This window comes from Macaca mulatta, chromosome 8, assembly GCF_049350105.2.
Source record: "Macaca mulatta isolate MMU2019108-1 chromosome 8, T2T-MMU8v2.0, whole genome shotgun sequence".
NCBI lineage: Eukaryota > Metazoa > Chordata > Mammalia > Primates > Cercopithecidae > Macaca > Macaca mulatta.
Window position 1 is genome coordinate 112246806 of NC_133413.1, and position 15597 is coordinate 112262402.

General features: G+C 38.2%; 1 protein-coding gene and 1 long non-coding RNA gene across 11 annotated transcripts in view; one reads left to right on the plus strand and one right to left on the minus strand.

The window, feature by feature from the left end:
• The window catches only part of NCALD (neurocalcin delta), a 443361-nt gene that overhangs the window by 224087 nt on the left and 203677 nt on the right, over nt 1–15597 (minus strand). For 7 of the 10 annotated variants that reach the window (XM_077942599.1, XM_077942592.1, XM_028852247.2 and 4 more), the window contains one exon: nt 8956–9005. The exons of the other annotated variants lie outside the window; for them this stretch is intronic. The gene's annotated coding sequence lies outside the window, so the exon portion shown is untranslated. The remainder of the gene's footprint in view (nt 1–8955; nt 9006–15597) is intronic. 10 annotated transcript variants of the gene reach the window in all.
• Nucleotides 1987–6354, plus strand: LOC144330834 (uncharacterized). The gene is made up of 2 exons (XR_013397397.1): nt 1987–4464; nt 6009–6354. It is a non-coding gene; the product is annotated as an uncharacterized LOC144330834 (long non-coding RNA).

A 15597-nucleotide genomic window follows, 5' to 3' on the forward strand; every position in this document is an offset into this window, starting at 1 on the left:
CCTCTTGGCTACTTTGATGCCATTTTCACTTATTTGGATCCACCCCATATGCAGGTAAATTTGAAACATGTAGAAACTCTTGTGTCATACTCTCTAGAGCCACTTCTTAAAGGATATGTTAAAGAGAGACATAATATGTTAAAGAGAGACAATAAAATATGAGTTTTATTAAATTTTATTATTTTATTTTATTAAATAATTTAATAAATTGTATTATTTTATTAAATATTTCATTAAATAATTTTTAAAATTCCTACTAAGTGCCTAGTGGCACTTAGTATATTTTATTAAACTCCTACTAAGTGCCTAGAAGCACCATGCTAAAGGACTTTGTATCCATCATTTCATTTAATTACGACAGCCCGCAGAGGGGACGGGACAGGAGGCAATAGAACATTATTTCCAACCCAGTGCTAGGGAGAAGATGGCAAGTGCTCCACTTTGGAAAGAAATTACATTTCATGCTTCTCCAGGCAACTTCCAAGGAGTCATCAGCCCATGTGAGAAGCATGTCTGGTATTATATCTCTGTAACAAGATGCACAGCAGGCACTTTCAAGCATTTAAAATACTTGAATGTGCAAAGTTTCACAGTTGGTCACAAATTCATAATAGCTATGTGCCTCTTTTATTGGGGAGATGCCATGCCATGTTGGGATTCCACAAGGCAGCAGGGCTCCCCCATTCTTTAAAATAGAGCAGCTCAAAAAACTCCTCTGGCAATTTTAACTAGGCAAGAATAGAAAACACCCCAGGCAGAGTGTGAGAGACCAATCTTGTAAACAGCAGGACAGCAAGGTGTAAACAAGAATGGAAAGAAAATATACAGCCTTTTAAGAAATCGTTGCTTTTGACAAGGACAATAAGATAGGAATAAATTCAGCCCCGAATAGCATGGAAAAACAAAAGCTCAGAGAAGTGTTAAATCACATGCCAGGTGGCTGCAGGAATTCGCAATGATCCATTCCAATCTGCCAACCCGTCCCTTTTGGCATCCGGCTGGATTTTACACAGGCTCTTCTTCCAGTTTTATGTGCTTGGAAGTTTTGAGGGGAGGGTGTTGTTTGGTTTTTTTCTGAACAAGCAGCAAACCCAGCATTTTCAAGACTGTTGCAACTTTCCTAAGTCACATGTTTTTTCTTCCTCTGACCCCACAAACAATGTTGTTTTGGAGAACCACAAACCACAATATTTCCATCTTTCATTTCACGGAACCATGTTCTTGCCTGCCGTAAAAACATGTTCACATCCTTGTACTAAGTCTTAGTAAATGCATCATATGATCACTAGTGTCGTTAGAAGATTTCATGCAATAAAACTCCTGCATCTTCTACCCTTTCAATAATTCCACCAATTATTAAGCACTAAGCATGTACTCATACTCATGACCTGAAGATAACAGGAATGAACTGTCAGATCCCTGCTTGGAGGACCACATAGTCCAATGGAGGAGAGAGACTTAGAAATAAACAGCTACAATAAGGAAGGAAGCTACCTTTATCCCTCGAGCTGGAGAGTGATAATGTGCATGGGTTTATTAAACAAAAATTTAAAGAAGGTCATTATTTTGGATTAGGCTCCTGCACTAGGCCCCAACAGACCAGACCAAATCAAAATGGAGTCACTTGTGCTAAGTGCCACATCATCAAACTGAACTTTGAAATGGGCCAGTTTTCCAAAACTCAAGAGATTCATAGCAACAAATCAGAAGAGGCCCAGTTTACCTGAGCCAGCATAATAAAGAAGTCTCCTCTTAACTCTATAAGGAAAGTGATCTTTTTCAAGGTGGTCTTTGAAACGACTGATCTGCTTTTTGTTCCCTGTTTCTGCTTTCTTCAGCCTTTTACTGCCTATAAGCCCCCTCCTGTTGAGCCCATCAGAGCACCCATTCTATTTTATAGAATGAGATGGTGCCTGAGTCTAAAATCACAAGTAAAAGCCAAGTCAATTTTTCAACTAAATTTATTGTAATTTTGTCTTTTGACAGGTTCCACTCATACTTTTCAGCACTCCTCAGCAGGTTGCTTCCAAGAATTGATCAAAGGATGAAGTATCCATCCTGTGCAGGCACAGATACTGGACAACACTCAGTGCTTCCCATGAACCAAAGAAATGTCCTCCTGTGAAGCCCTCCAGCCTCCTGCACCTTCATCACTGCCTTGCTCCATACTCCTGTTCTCAGCCTCAGACTTCCACACTGCCTTGCTCAAGCTTATTGATGGCACAAGTGTCATGCTACTTACTGTGTACCAAGAATTGCATATAATTATCTCATATACTATCTCATATAGTTATCTCATTGAATTTTCATAACCACCTCAGAACAGGCTTTGTTATCCCAGCGTTATTGATAAAGAAAATGAGCCTCTGAAATTTTCAGAAACTTGCCCAAGGTTAAACAGCTAGTATAGAGAAACTGAGGCGAGAACCCAGGATTATGTGATTAGAACACCTCTTAAACAGTACATTCATCTTTCTCCATAGGCATGTTTAGTGTAACGCCCCTGCTAGGTTATTTACATCTTAAGAACAGAGATCGACATTTCCGTTTTTTAATAGTTCCTAGACAGGGTAGACCCATAGCAAGCAAAGTATGCATCTACCTATGTGATATGATTTAAGGGAGGCTGGACAAGGATGGGTTAATCATGTCTCCACCATTGCCTATCATGGTACCTAGAATTTCACCATTGGGAGGGCATTATTTTGGGCCTGAAGTCTTTCTAGTCTTCAGGATCACTCTCTGAGAACATGATTGCCCTAGGAGGAGCAATCCTACACTGAGACCTCAGTGAGGATAAAGATGTCAGAGAATGAGACACAGGAGAAATGCCCAGAAAGGAGCCTAGGGCCTCTGAGATGGGAAAAGTGGTCCTGAGAAGAGGATGGGAGGTTCTAGGACAGATGTGTTCTAGGAAGTTTTGCTTGACTGGCCCCATCTCTGTGGCCCTGAGCACAGGGCAGGGCAAATGGAAGGTATGTAAGTTTTTACTTGACTTGAGGAAACAGTGTTTTGATCCGATGTGAGAGGAGGAGGTATGAGGGATGGTGGCAGGTGGGCATCGAGTGCTGAGGTCACCAAGTACTGTGATGGCATAAAAGACAAGAAGGCAGGACCTTGCCCTCCAAGAGCTTATAGTGTCTGGAGAGAAAAAGTATCAATAGCAAACAACGGGGAAATAAGACAGGGATGACCAAATACAGAATACATATGTAATAGGAAATCCCAGGAAAGGAGAGCTTAGAATGAGAGGAGGTAATTTCAGGGACACAGGGTCCCAAGAATAGTACCAAATAAAGAGAAATAACAAATGAGCTGGTGAATGTCTGTCTTCCCAGACTGCCACAGCCACGTGCTACCTAGGCACTCCCTAACAAGAAAATCCAATGTGGATTTAATCACTGTAATACAGAAAGGATGCTAGGATGGTCTAGAAACAAAATGGAAAGACAGATATAATGTACAAAGATACTATTTATAAAATGCATTACTTCAAAATAAATCCAGCTCTTTTGACAAAAAGATCTAGTGGTTGTTCTATTCACATAATAAATAGACCCAGAATTTTGGTAAAAGGTGCATGTACCAGATTTATATATTAAGATACCTGGCAAATATATCTGATAAAACCACTAAGCAAACCTAAATCCCTGGTGAAGCTCAGTTAAAACCATGAGAAAGAGCTCTGATGACCACTACAGGCCAATGACCTTGAGAAAACCTAAGACTTTCCATGAATTTAGCCCTGATCAAGAATCATTTCGCTCTGTGACCTTCCAGCTAAAGATAAATGCACTTGCTCTGAGCTTTCACTGAATGCCTCCTTCACAAACAGGAAAGGTTACTTCTATTTACTCTAATCTACTTCCTATTTTCAAAAAAGACCCCTTTATTTAATTCATACAAAGAAAACAACCCCAGGGAGGAAAGAAGGAAGCAGGTAAGCTCTGACCTTTATGTGCTAAATGAGTTATTTTACCAATAGCTACAGGTGATCATGTTCTCACAATGCTTAATAACAATCCTTTGTACCCTTTGGCACAAGAGGAACCAATAGCTACAGCCTCAGGCTTATTGTGAACGAGTAGAAAAAAGAAAAATACAGGCATGTAGAGACTTGGGGAAAAAAAAAAAAAGCAGGGGGGAGAAGGAGGCCACAAGAAATCCTTCCTCTTGTGAATTTTTTTTTTCTTTTTTATTTTTTTGAGACAGAGTCTGACTCTGTTGCCCAGGTTGGAGTACAATGGCACGATCTCGGCTCACTGCAACCTCTGCCTCCTAGGTTCAAGTGATCCTCCCACTTCAGGCTCCCTAGTACCTGGGACTACAGGCATACGCCACCACGCCTGGCTAATTTTTGTATTTTCAGTAGAGACGGGGTTTCGCCATGTTGGCCAGGCTGGTCTGGAATTCCTGACCACAAGTGATCCGCCACCTCGGCCTCCCAAAGTGCTGGGATTACAGGTATGAGCCACGGCACCCAGCCCCTCTTGTGAGTTTATTAATTAAATGATTGCAATATATATTTCCTTTTCACTGCATCTTGGCTACTAATGAGCTGCGTTTCCACAGGTTACCTGCTTTCTTCATGGTGGCTGCATATCTGAGACATAAATAGCAAAGGTTTCTGCTTCAGTCCCCTAAGAGGTTTGTAGTAATCTCTCTGGATATTCATAGACACAGTGATGACATGATCCAAACCCACAATTAGACACAAGGTCTAATAAGGGATCTTGTGCTTTATTTCCAGATGCAAGCAGAAACTTGCACTTCAGATACCTAAATAGAAGGATTTCTGAGACAGTTTCGTGTTCTAAAGAACAATCAGGAAAAATAAATATTTTTGAGGTCCTAAAAATCTGGATGGTGATTACAATGCTGGAGCCAAACGGCCATGCCAGTATTTTTGTAATTCATATTTTATAAGAAAGGATTCAGAACTCGTAAAAAGAAACTAGTAGGGCCGGGCACGGTGGCTCACACCTGTAATCCCAGCACTTTGGGAGGCCGAGACGGGCGGATCACGAGGTCAGGAGATCGAGACCATCCTGGCTAAAACGGTGAAACCCCGTCTCTACTAAAAATACAAAAAAATTAACTGGACGTGATGGCGGGCGCCTGTAGTCCTAGCTACACGGGAGGCTGAGGCAGGAGAATGGCGTGAACTCAGGAGGCGGAGCTTGCAGCGAGCCGAGATTGCGCCACTGCACTCCAGCCTGGGCAACAGAGCGAGATTCGGTCTCAAAAAAAAAAAAAAAAGAAAGAAACTAGTGAAAACAATTATTGAATACATTGAAAATATGAAATTTACAAACATCATGTAAAATATTTAAAAAACTAAACAGTATCATTGTATTAATAATTATTGGCAGGCAGAATTTTAAAATATAAGCATTAAAAAAACTGGTCTCAAAAATGAAAAAAAATTAAGTCATGAAAAGTTGAAAATGAGATCATGTTATTTGAACTTTCATAAAATGAGTTATTAAGGTGCATAGACATTGTTGCTGTGGAGTTGAGAACATATTTTTGTGCAAATTTCCTCACTAAAAAAGAGAAAGTATTAGTCAGGGAAATGATGATGTATTTATGAGCTGTCTCCAAATCTTTTTTTCCGACTCCTTCATCTTCAGATAATCCTAATTCTCACTTGATAACTTTGAGGAGTATTTAGAAGTATTTTTTAACAACTTTGTTGGGGGGAAGAGGTGAAATCTATTTATTTACCTCGAGCTATAGTTTGCTTGAAAGCAAGAAGCAGGCATTTCTGATTTGCCTCTCCTTTAGTTTGCTCATGTGTGGTGGAATCCCAACGCCCAGCCGCATGTATCTGTTTTGTAACTCTCATATTGTAGTGGACACGCCCTCAGGTGTTCCCCACTGAGTCATGTCTTATGTAATCCCCTCCTACAGAGTGCAGGCACAACCTGTGACTTGCTTTTTAGCAAATGGAATATGGCATAGTCAATGCTTTCATTGAATATTTCACTGCCTTGATGTCTTAGCAGGCTGCAATGGGAGTTTCTCCTGCAGAGGTTGAAGGCATAAGCTGTCATGTTGTGACAAGCCTGTGAGACGCCACGTGGGAAGAAGCTATGGGCGATTCCTAGGACATGAGAGTGACCCAGGTGACTGCCAGAAATAAAGTGGGAACCTCCGTCCTACAATCTCAGCTGGATTCTGCCAACAGCTACGTGAGCTTAGAAGAAAAAAACCCAAGCTCCAGACAAGAACACAGCACAGTCAAGACCTTGATGACACCTTTCCAAGACCCTAAGCAGAGGTCCAAGCTGTACTTAGACTCCTGACCCAAGAAGATGGAGCATAACAAATACACATTGTTTTAAGTCACTATATTTGTGGTGATTTGTTATGTAGCAATATACAACCAACACATGTCATAATCCACTTTGCACTCAAATAACAGCCATTCTTGAAAAAAAGTTCTGCTTTGCCAATTATTATTTTCTTCCTGCTGTTGACGATAACAGAAATATAGCAGAATGCTTTATACATGTGTATACCTTTATTCAATTCAAAACTTGAATGCAGAATATCATTCTCCATCCGTGAGTCTTGAAACACAAATGAATTGGATTCAACATTTTTCAAAATATCAAAATACTTTCATTTTGGTACTTAAAAATTGGAAGGTATACCCCCAAACCAGTTTCTTTTTTTGTTTGTTCTCATTTTTGTTGTTTTTGGTTTTGGTGTGTCTACTTAACTGTTTTGTTTTGTTCTAAGACAGTTTCACTCTTGTTGCCCAAGCTGGAGTGCAATGGTGTGATCTCAGCTCACCACAGCCTCTACCTCCTGGATTCAAGCAATTCTCCTGCCTTAGCCTCCTGAGTAACTGGAATTACAGGCATGCGCCACCATGCCCGGCTAATTTTGTATTTTTAGTAGAGATGGGGCTTCTCCATGTTGGTCAGGCTGGTCTCGAACTCCTAACCTCACATGATCCACCTGCCTCAGCCTCCCAAAGTGCTGGGATTATAGGCGTGAGCCACTGTGCCTGGCCTACTTAAGTGTTTTTTAAATAAATGTTTTATTTTCAAACAGTTTTAGATTTACAGAATTATAAAGATAATACAGAAAGTTCTTATATACCCCATACTCAGTTTTCCCAAATATTAACATCTTACATTAGCATGGTACATTTATCACATTCAATGAACCAATGTTGATACATTATTGTTAACTAAACTCCATACTTTAGTCAAACTTTCTTAGTTTTTACCTAATGTCTTATTTTTGGTCCAGGATCCCACATTACATTGAGTCATCATCTCTCCTTAGGCTTCTCTTGATTGTGACTATCTCTCAGACTTCAGTTGTTTCTGATGACCTTCACAGCTTTGAAGGGTACTGGTCAGATATTTTGTAGCATGTCACTCTATTAGAATTTGTCTTATGCTTTTCTCATGATTAGACTTAGATCAAGTATTTTGGAGAGGAAGATCACAAAGGCAAAGTGCTCTTCTCATCACATCATGTCAAGGGTACCTACTACCAGTGTGACCTGCCACTGCTGATGTTAACCTTAATCACCTGGCTTGAGATAGTGTTTGCTCGGGTTTCTCCATTGTGAAGTTACCTTTCCCCATCCCTTTCTTTACTATACTCTTTGAAAGAAAGTCATTCTGTGCAGCCCCCAGGGAGGGTTATGCTTTACCCTCTGAAAGGCAGAGTATCTTACATACATTATTTGGAATTCTTCCACATTATCTTCATATATTTATTCAATCATGTATTTACATCAGTATAGACATGTATTTTGTGCTTTAAGTGATATCCTAATTCTAACTTTCTTTGCTCGAATTTTCCATCTTTGGACATTGAAAGTACTTTCGGTTGGGTCCTGTATTCTTTTCACATACAACCATCATTGTGGATTTTTATTTTGTGCACTCCTTTACTTTATAGCACTACAAGATGCTCCAGGCTCATCTTGTATATTTTCTGCCACAGTCTTAAATCAGCCATTTCTCCAAGGAACCCTAGTTCATTTCATCGGAAAATAGTATTAGAAACCAAGGTATGGGAAATAGGTATGTATTGTTTGCTTCCAGACCAAACCAGTTTTTCAGTCTCTAAATATGGGATCTTGGAATGTCCCTATATTCTTAATTTATTTTAATGTATTTGACAAACATTTTTGCAGTGATTACCATGTGCCAGGCACTGTTTTAAGCACTTTGAAAATATTAATTCACTTAATCCTTGTAATAACCTCCTAACAACAAGATAGGTGGTATTAGTCCCATTTTATGAACGAAAAAAACAAGAAACAGAGATATTTGGATATGTCCCATAGTCACCCAGATAGTAACCGACAGAGCTGAAACTGAACTCAAGTATCTGGATCCTGATTTGGAGCTAACCACATTGGAGTTAGATTTGGAGCTAATTCCTACATTGCCTTGCAGTGGTGAGGACTTTGCAGAGCTGTCACACAAATTGATGAATTAATTCACCCACACATTCATTCTCTAATACAAATCTGTTATGTTCCCATTAGGTGCCAGACTATCTGATATCTGTTAATTGGTGCTTAATGCCATTTGAGATACCTCTTGGAATATGACCCAATTTAACATAAAGGAGGAGACTATTGTAATGTGCCCCTTGAGAAGACTCTGGCAGCTGCCTGGGATGAAGATGTTATGTAAAAACTACTCCACTCAGTGGCTGCAAATATACTTTATTATGCTATAAGTAATATTCAAAGGTGATAGGCAGGCAGTACCTTATTTACTTCATTTCTATTTATTTATCATTTCCATAAATTTTTTAAAGGGTCTTTAGTATCTTTTATATATATGAAACTCCCATTCATTATGCTACTATTCTTGATAAAACATTTGAACAGAATGGTCTCTTGTGAAAACCACTGAACAAAACTGAGATTTCTATTTATAGCTAAAAAGAAAATTTTAAATGTACACTTACTTTCTGACTGTCACCAATGAGCGGTCCCAGGAGACCAAAGTTGAGATAATCTGAAAGAAAATATGCAAAACAATAATGGTGAATGCAAATATCTTTAAGGAATCTTTGTCCTGAGGTCATTATCCCACCTATTTTAATGGCAGAACACTGGGAGACTGATGTCCCATGACATGGTTTATTACTTGTTAATAATGTGTTTTGGAAAAGAGAGTGCAGGTTAGGGTGGATGTGAGGTTCAGCAAAATGGACTCCCTGAGAAAAGAAAGCAGAGACTGAAACAATGGGGAACCTGGAATGGACTTCTTGTTAATATTTATAACTCCTTGGAAGAGGATATGAGAGTTAAGTAAAGGAATACTCAAGAATGTGGGCCTTCATTTTCAGTTCAGAGCAAGTACCAGATGAGCTGCCTTCTAGATATATCAAAGTTTAGGGATATCCAAAAAAGAATTATCCCACCAAATTAAGCTTCACAAAAGAAGGTTAAATAAATAAAATATTTAAATAAAATATTAAATAAAATATTTAAACAAAATATTTTCCAGACAAGCAAGTGCTAAGGGAATTCGTTACCACTAGACCAGCCTTATGAGAGATCCTTAAGGGAGTTCTAAACATGGAAACAAAAGAATGATACTTGCTATCACAAAAGTACTGTTAAGTACATAGCCCACAGACTCTATAAAACAACTACAAAATAGAAACTACAAAGCAACCAGCTAACAACTTATGATAGGATCAAAACCTTACATATCACTATTACTTGAATGCAAATGGTTTAAATGCTCGCACTTAAAAGGCACAGAGTGGCAAGTTGGATAAAAGAATGAGGCCCAATTGTCTGCTGTCTTCAAGAGACCCATAGGCTCAAAGTAAAGGGTTGGAGAAAGATCTACCATGCAAACAGAAAACAAAACGAAAAAAAGCAGGAGTTGCTGTTCTTTTATCAGATAAAACAGATTTTACACCAACAACAGTGAAAAAGGACAAAGAAGGGTATTACATAATGATAAAAAGTTCAATTAAAGAAGAAGACTTAACTATCCTAAATATATATGCACCCAACATCAGAGCACCCAGATTCACAAAACAAGTACTTCTAGACCTACAAAAAGACTCACACAGTCACACAATAATAGTAGGGAGCTTTAACACCCCATTGACAGATCATCAAGGCAGAAAACTAATACAGAATTTCTGGACTTAAATTTGACACTTGACCAATGAGAACTAACAGACATCTACAGAATACTCCATCCATCAAGTATAGAATATATATTCTTCTCACCTGCACATGAAACATACTCTAAGATTAACCACGTGCTCAACTGTAAAGCAAGTCTCAATAAATTCAAAAATATCAAAATCAAAACCATACTCTTAGACTATAGTGCAATAAAAATAGAAATAAACTCTAAGATCTCTCAAAATTGCAAAATTACATGAAAATTAAACAACTTGCTTCTGAGTGGCTTTTAGTAAACAATAAAATTAAGGCAGAAATCAAGAAATTCTTTGAAATAAATGAAAGCAGAGATACAACATACCAATATCACTGGGATGCTGCAAAAGCAGAGGAAAGTTATAGCAGTAAATGCCTACCTCAAAAATTTTGGCCGGGCGCGGTGGCTCAAGCCTGTAATCCCAGCACTTTGGGAGGCCGAGATGGGCGGATCACGAGGTCAGGAGATCGAGACCATCCTGGCTGACACGGTGAAACCCCGTCTCTACTAAAAAATACAAAAAAACTAGCCGGGCGAGGTGGCGGGTGCCTGTAATCCCAGCTACTTGGGAGGCTGAGGCAGGAGAATGGCGTGAACCCGGGAGGCGGAGCTTGCAGTGAGCCTAGATCACGCCACTGCACTCCAGCCTGGGCGGCAGAGCGAGACTCTGTCTCAAAAAAAAAAAAAAAAATTTAAAAAGATCTCAAATTAGCAGTCTAACATTAAACCTAGAGGATCTAGAAAAACAAGAGCAAAGTAACCCCAAAGCTAGCAGAAGAAAATAAAATCAGAGCAAAAATGAACAAAGTTGAGACCCAAAAATTCATATGAAGAAGCAACAAAACTAAAAGCTGGTTCTTTGAAAGGATAAACAAGATTGATGGACCATTAGCTAGATTAATGAAGAAAAAAAGAGAAGATACAAATAAGCACAGTCACAAATGACAAAGGTGATATTGCAATGAATCCCACAGAAATACAAAAGATCCTCAGAAACTATTAGGAACAATTCTATGCATGCAAACTAGAAAATTTAGAGAAAATGAGTAAATTCCTGGAAACACACAACCTCCAAAGGCTGATTAGAAGGAAATTGAAACCCTTAACAGACCAGCATCAAGTTCTAAACTTGAAGCAGTAATTTTAAAAAAAACCCTGTTAATCAAAAAAACCTCAGGACTAGATGGATTCACAGCCAAATTCTACCAGATGTACAAAGAAGAGCTGGTACCAATTTTACGGAAACTATTCCAAATAATAGAGGAGAAAGAACTCCTCCCTAACTCATTCTACAAAGCCAGCATCACTCTGATACCAAAACCGGGCAAAGACACAACAACAAAAAAAGAAAACTACTGGCTAATATCTCTGATAAACAAAGAAGCAAAAATTCTCAACAAAATACTAGCAGACTAAATTCAATAGCACATCAAAAAGTTAATTCACCATGATCAAGTAGGCTTCATTCCTAGGGTGCAAGGTTCGCTCAACATATGCAAATCAATAAATTTGATTCACCACATAAACACAATTAAAAGCAAAAACCATATGATCATCTTGATAAACACAAAAAGTTTTTGATAAAATCCAACACCTCTTCATGAAAAAAACCCTCAAGAAACTAGGCGTCGAAAGAACATACCTCAAAATTCAAGAGCCATGTATGGTAAACCAACAGCCAATATCACACTAAAGGGGCAAAAACTAGAAGCCTTACCCTTAAGAACTGGAAAAAGACAAGTATGCCCACTCTCACCACCCCTATTCAGTCTATTAATAATACTGGAAGTCCTAGACAGAGCAATCAGGCAAGAGGAAGAACTAAAAGGCATCCAAATGGAAAAGAAGAAATCAAACTGTCTCTCCTCACAGAGAATATGATTCTATACCTAGAAAACCCTAAAGACTCTGTCCAAAGACTCCTGCAACTGATAAACTTCTTCAGTAAAGTTTCAGGATACAAAATCAATGTACAAAAATCAGTCACATTTCTATACACTAACAATATTCAAGCTGAGGGCCAAATCAAGAACACAATCCCATTTACAATAGCCACACACACGCATACACACACACACACACACACACACACACACACAAATACCTAGGAAAACATCTAACCAAGGAAGTGAAAGATCTCTACAAGGAAAACTACATGACATTGCCAAAAGATACCTAAGATGACACAAACAAATGCTAAAACATTCCATGCTCATGAATCAGAAGGATCAATGTTAAATTGGCCACATTACCCAAAGCAACCCAGAAGATTCGATGCTATTTGTATCAAACCACCAACATCATTTTTCACAGAACAAGAAGTGAAATTAATATAGAACCAAATTCTATAATTCTAAAATTTATATAGAACCAAAAAGGAACCCAAATAGCCAAAGCAATCCTAAGCAAAAAGAACAAAGCTGGAGGCATCACGTTATCTGACTTCAAACTATACTATATGACTACAGTCACCAAAACAGCATGGTACTGGTGCAAAAACAGACACATAGACCAATGGAACAGAATAGAGAACACAGAAAATAAAGCTGCACACATACAACCATCTGATCTTCAACAAAGTCAACAAAAATAAGCATCACGGAAAGGACTTCCTATTCAAAAAATGGTGCTGGGATAGCTGGCTAGCCACATGCAAAACAATGAAACCGAACCTCTACCTTTCATCATATAAAAAAATTAACTCAAGATGGATGAAAGATTTAGATGTAAGACCTCAAACTGTAAGAATCCTAGAAGAAAACCTAGAAAACATTATTCTGGACATTGGCCTTGGAAACGAATTTATGACTAGGCCCTGAAAAGCAATTGCAACAAAAACAAAAACTGATAAAATGAGAACTAGTTAAACTAAAGAGCTTCTGCACAGCAAAAGAAACTATCAACAGAGTAAACAGACAATCTACAGAATGGAAGAAAATATTTGCAAACTATGCATCCAACAAAGGTCTAATATCCAGAATCTATAAGGAGCTTAAACTCAGCAGGCAAACAAAAAATAAAAGAATTTTTAAAAAGCAAAAAAATGTGGACACGTCCCACAAGAAAACTACAAGCAGCCAACAAACATGCAAAAATGCTTCAAATCACCAATGATCAGAGAAATGCAAATCAAAACCACAATGGGACACCATCTCACACCAGTCAGAATGGCTATTATTTAAAAGTCAAAAAACTTTTTAATAAATTTTTTGGGGCTACAAAGAAAAGGGAATGCTTACACACTGTTGGTGGGAATATAGAGTAGTTCAACCCCTGTAGAAAAGCAGTTTGGGGCTGGGCATGTTGGCTCATGCCTGTAGCCCCAGCACTTCGGGAGGCCAAAGTGGACGGATCACTTGAGCCCAGGAGTTCAAGACCAGCCTGAACAAGATGACAAAACTCCACCTCTACAAAAAATACAAAAATTAGCTGAGTGTGGTGGTGCATGCCTGTAGTCCCAACTGTTTGGGAGGCTGAAGTGGGAAGATCACTTGAGCCCAGGAGGTCCAGGCTATAGTGAGACATGATTGTGCCACTGCACTCCAGCCCGAGTGAAAGAGTGAGACCTTGTCTCAAGAGGGAAAAAAAAACAGTCTGGAGATTTCATAAAGAAATATTCTTTAAGAATTAAAAACTCTAAGAAAATTCTTAAAACAGAACTACCATTTCACCCAGCAATCCCATTACTGAGTATATATTCAAAAGAAAATAAATTATTCTACAAAAAGACACATGAACTCACATATTCATCGCAACAGTATTCACAACAGCAAAGACATGGAATCAAACCTAGGTGCCCATCAATGGTGAATTATACTAAAAAATATGTGGCACATATATACCATAGAATACTATGCAGCCATAAAAAGAATGAAAGCATGTTCGTTGCAGCAACATGGATAAAGCTGGAGTCCATTATTCTAAGTGAATTAACACAGGAGCAGAAAACCAAATATCACATCTTCTCACTTATAAGTGTGAGCTAAACATTGGTACACATGGACATAAAAATGGGAACAACAGACACCAGGGACTACTAGAGGAGAGAGGGAGAAATGGGGGAAGAGTTGAAGGATTAACCACTGGGTACTATGTTCAGTACCTGAGTGACAGAATTATTGATACCCCAAACCTCAGCATCATGCAGTATACCAGGTAACAAACCTGCACATATACCTACTGAATCTAAAATAAAAGTTGGAAAAAAAGGAACTAGCAGACGCAGTCCATGTAATGTGACAATAGGAAATTACAATAAAATGAGTCAATAAATAGGAATATTATATTGGTTAGATTCATAGGGAAGGAAGGTATCAAAAGAACTGCCTGTGAAAGGACTAACTCAGCATGTCTGATTGAGAAGGCTTCAAGGAAGTGGGTGTGATCTATTGGATCCCATTACTAATGGGCACAAGGAAGGAGGAGTCTCTCAGATCTTGTGTCTGACGTAAAATGTGCATTTAAGTACCTCTGAGAGTGCCAGTCTAGACAATCTAATTAGTCTGTCAAGGGCAGTTTCAAAGCTATTAAGAGGACCAAAGCCCTCTTCAGAAATCTGTAAAAAAAAAAAATCTCAAATTATATTATTGAATTGTTAAATATCAAAGTATCACTTTTATTGGGAATAAAATATCAATAAATGTGCAATTGTTTGGATTTCTAAAATTCCTCCTTTTTTATTAAAAAATTAATTGTAATAATCAAAGAAGAAAAGGTATTCCAACTGACATGTTAGGAAAACATTAGAAAACATGTAACCAATTTCTGTATATTTGGTGATGTACCAATAACTACAAATGCACCTCAGTCAATGCACCAAAGACTCATATTCATCTAAGCACTTAATGGAGAATTGAATACTGTTAAAGGAGAAATCAGGATTTTACCAAAGAGTTAATAAAGGTGTCCCTCTGAACATAGACTAGAAGTGGTATACGTCAGTGGTAAGGACTTCATGTAAGTTATTGAACCTTGGAATGTTCCACAGATTATAACTATTACTCTATTTCTAGCTCCAACAATCTAAGAATTCTTATCTAAGACAGATTCTTAATTTTTTCCTTACTCATAATAACCTGTATATTTTAATAATATAGATACTATGGGAGATGTTTGGTTTAATAAAATGTAATCTTTCCAAGTATGATTTTTTTAACTGAAAAAAATCTGTGAAATAATTTTTATGTATATTCCTTCATCTCAAAGTTATATTGTTGACACCCAAACATAATACAACTTGAAAAGTACTTTTTTTTTTTTTTGAGACAAGAATCTCCCTCTGTTGCCCAGGCTGGAGTGCAGTGGCACAATCTCAGCTCACTGCAACCTCTGCCTCCGGGATTCAAGCAATTCTCCTGCCTCAGCCTCTAAGATCTGAAAACATGTCAAAGTGAATTTAAAGTGTTTTATGATTTAAAAT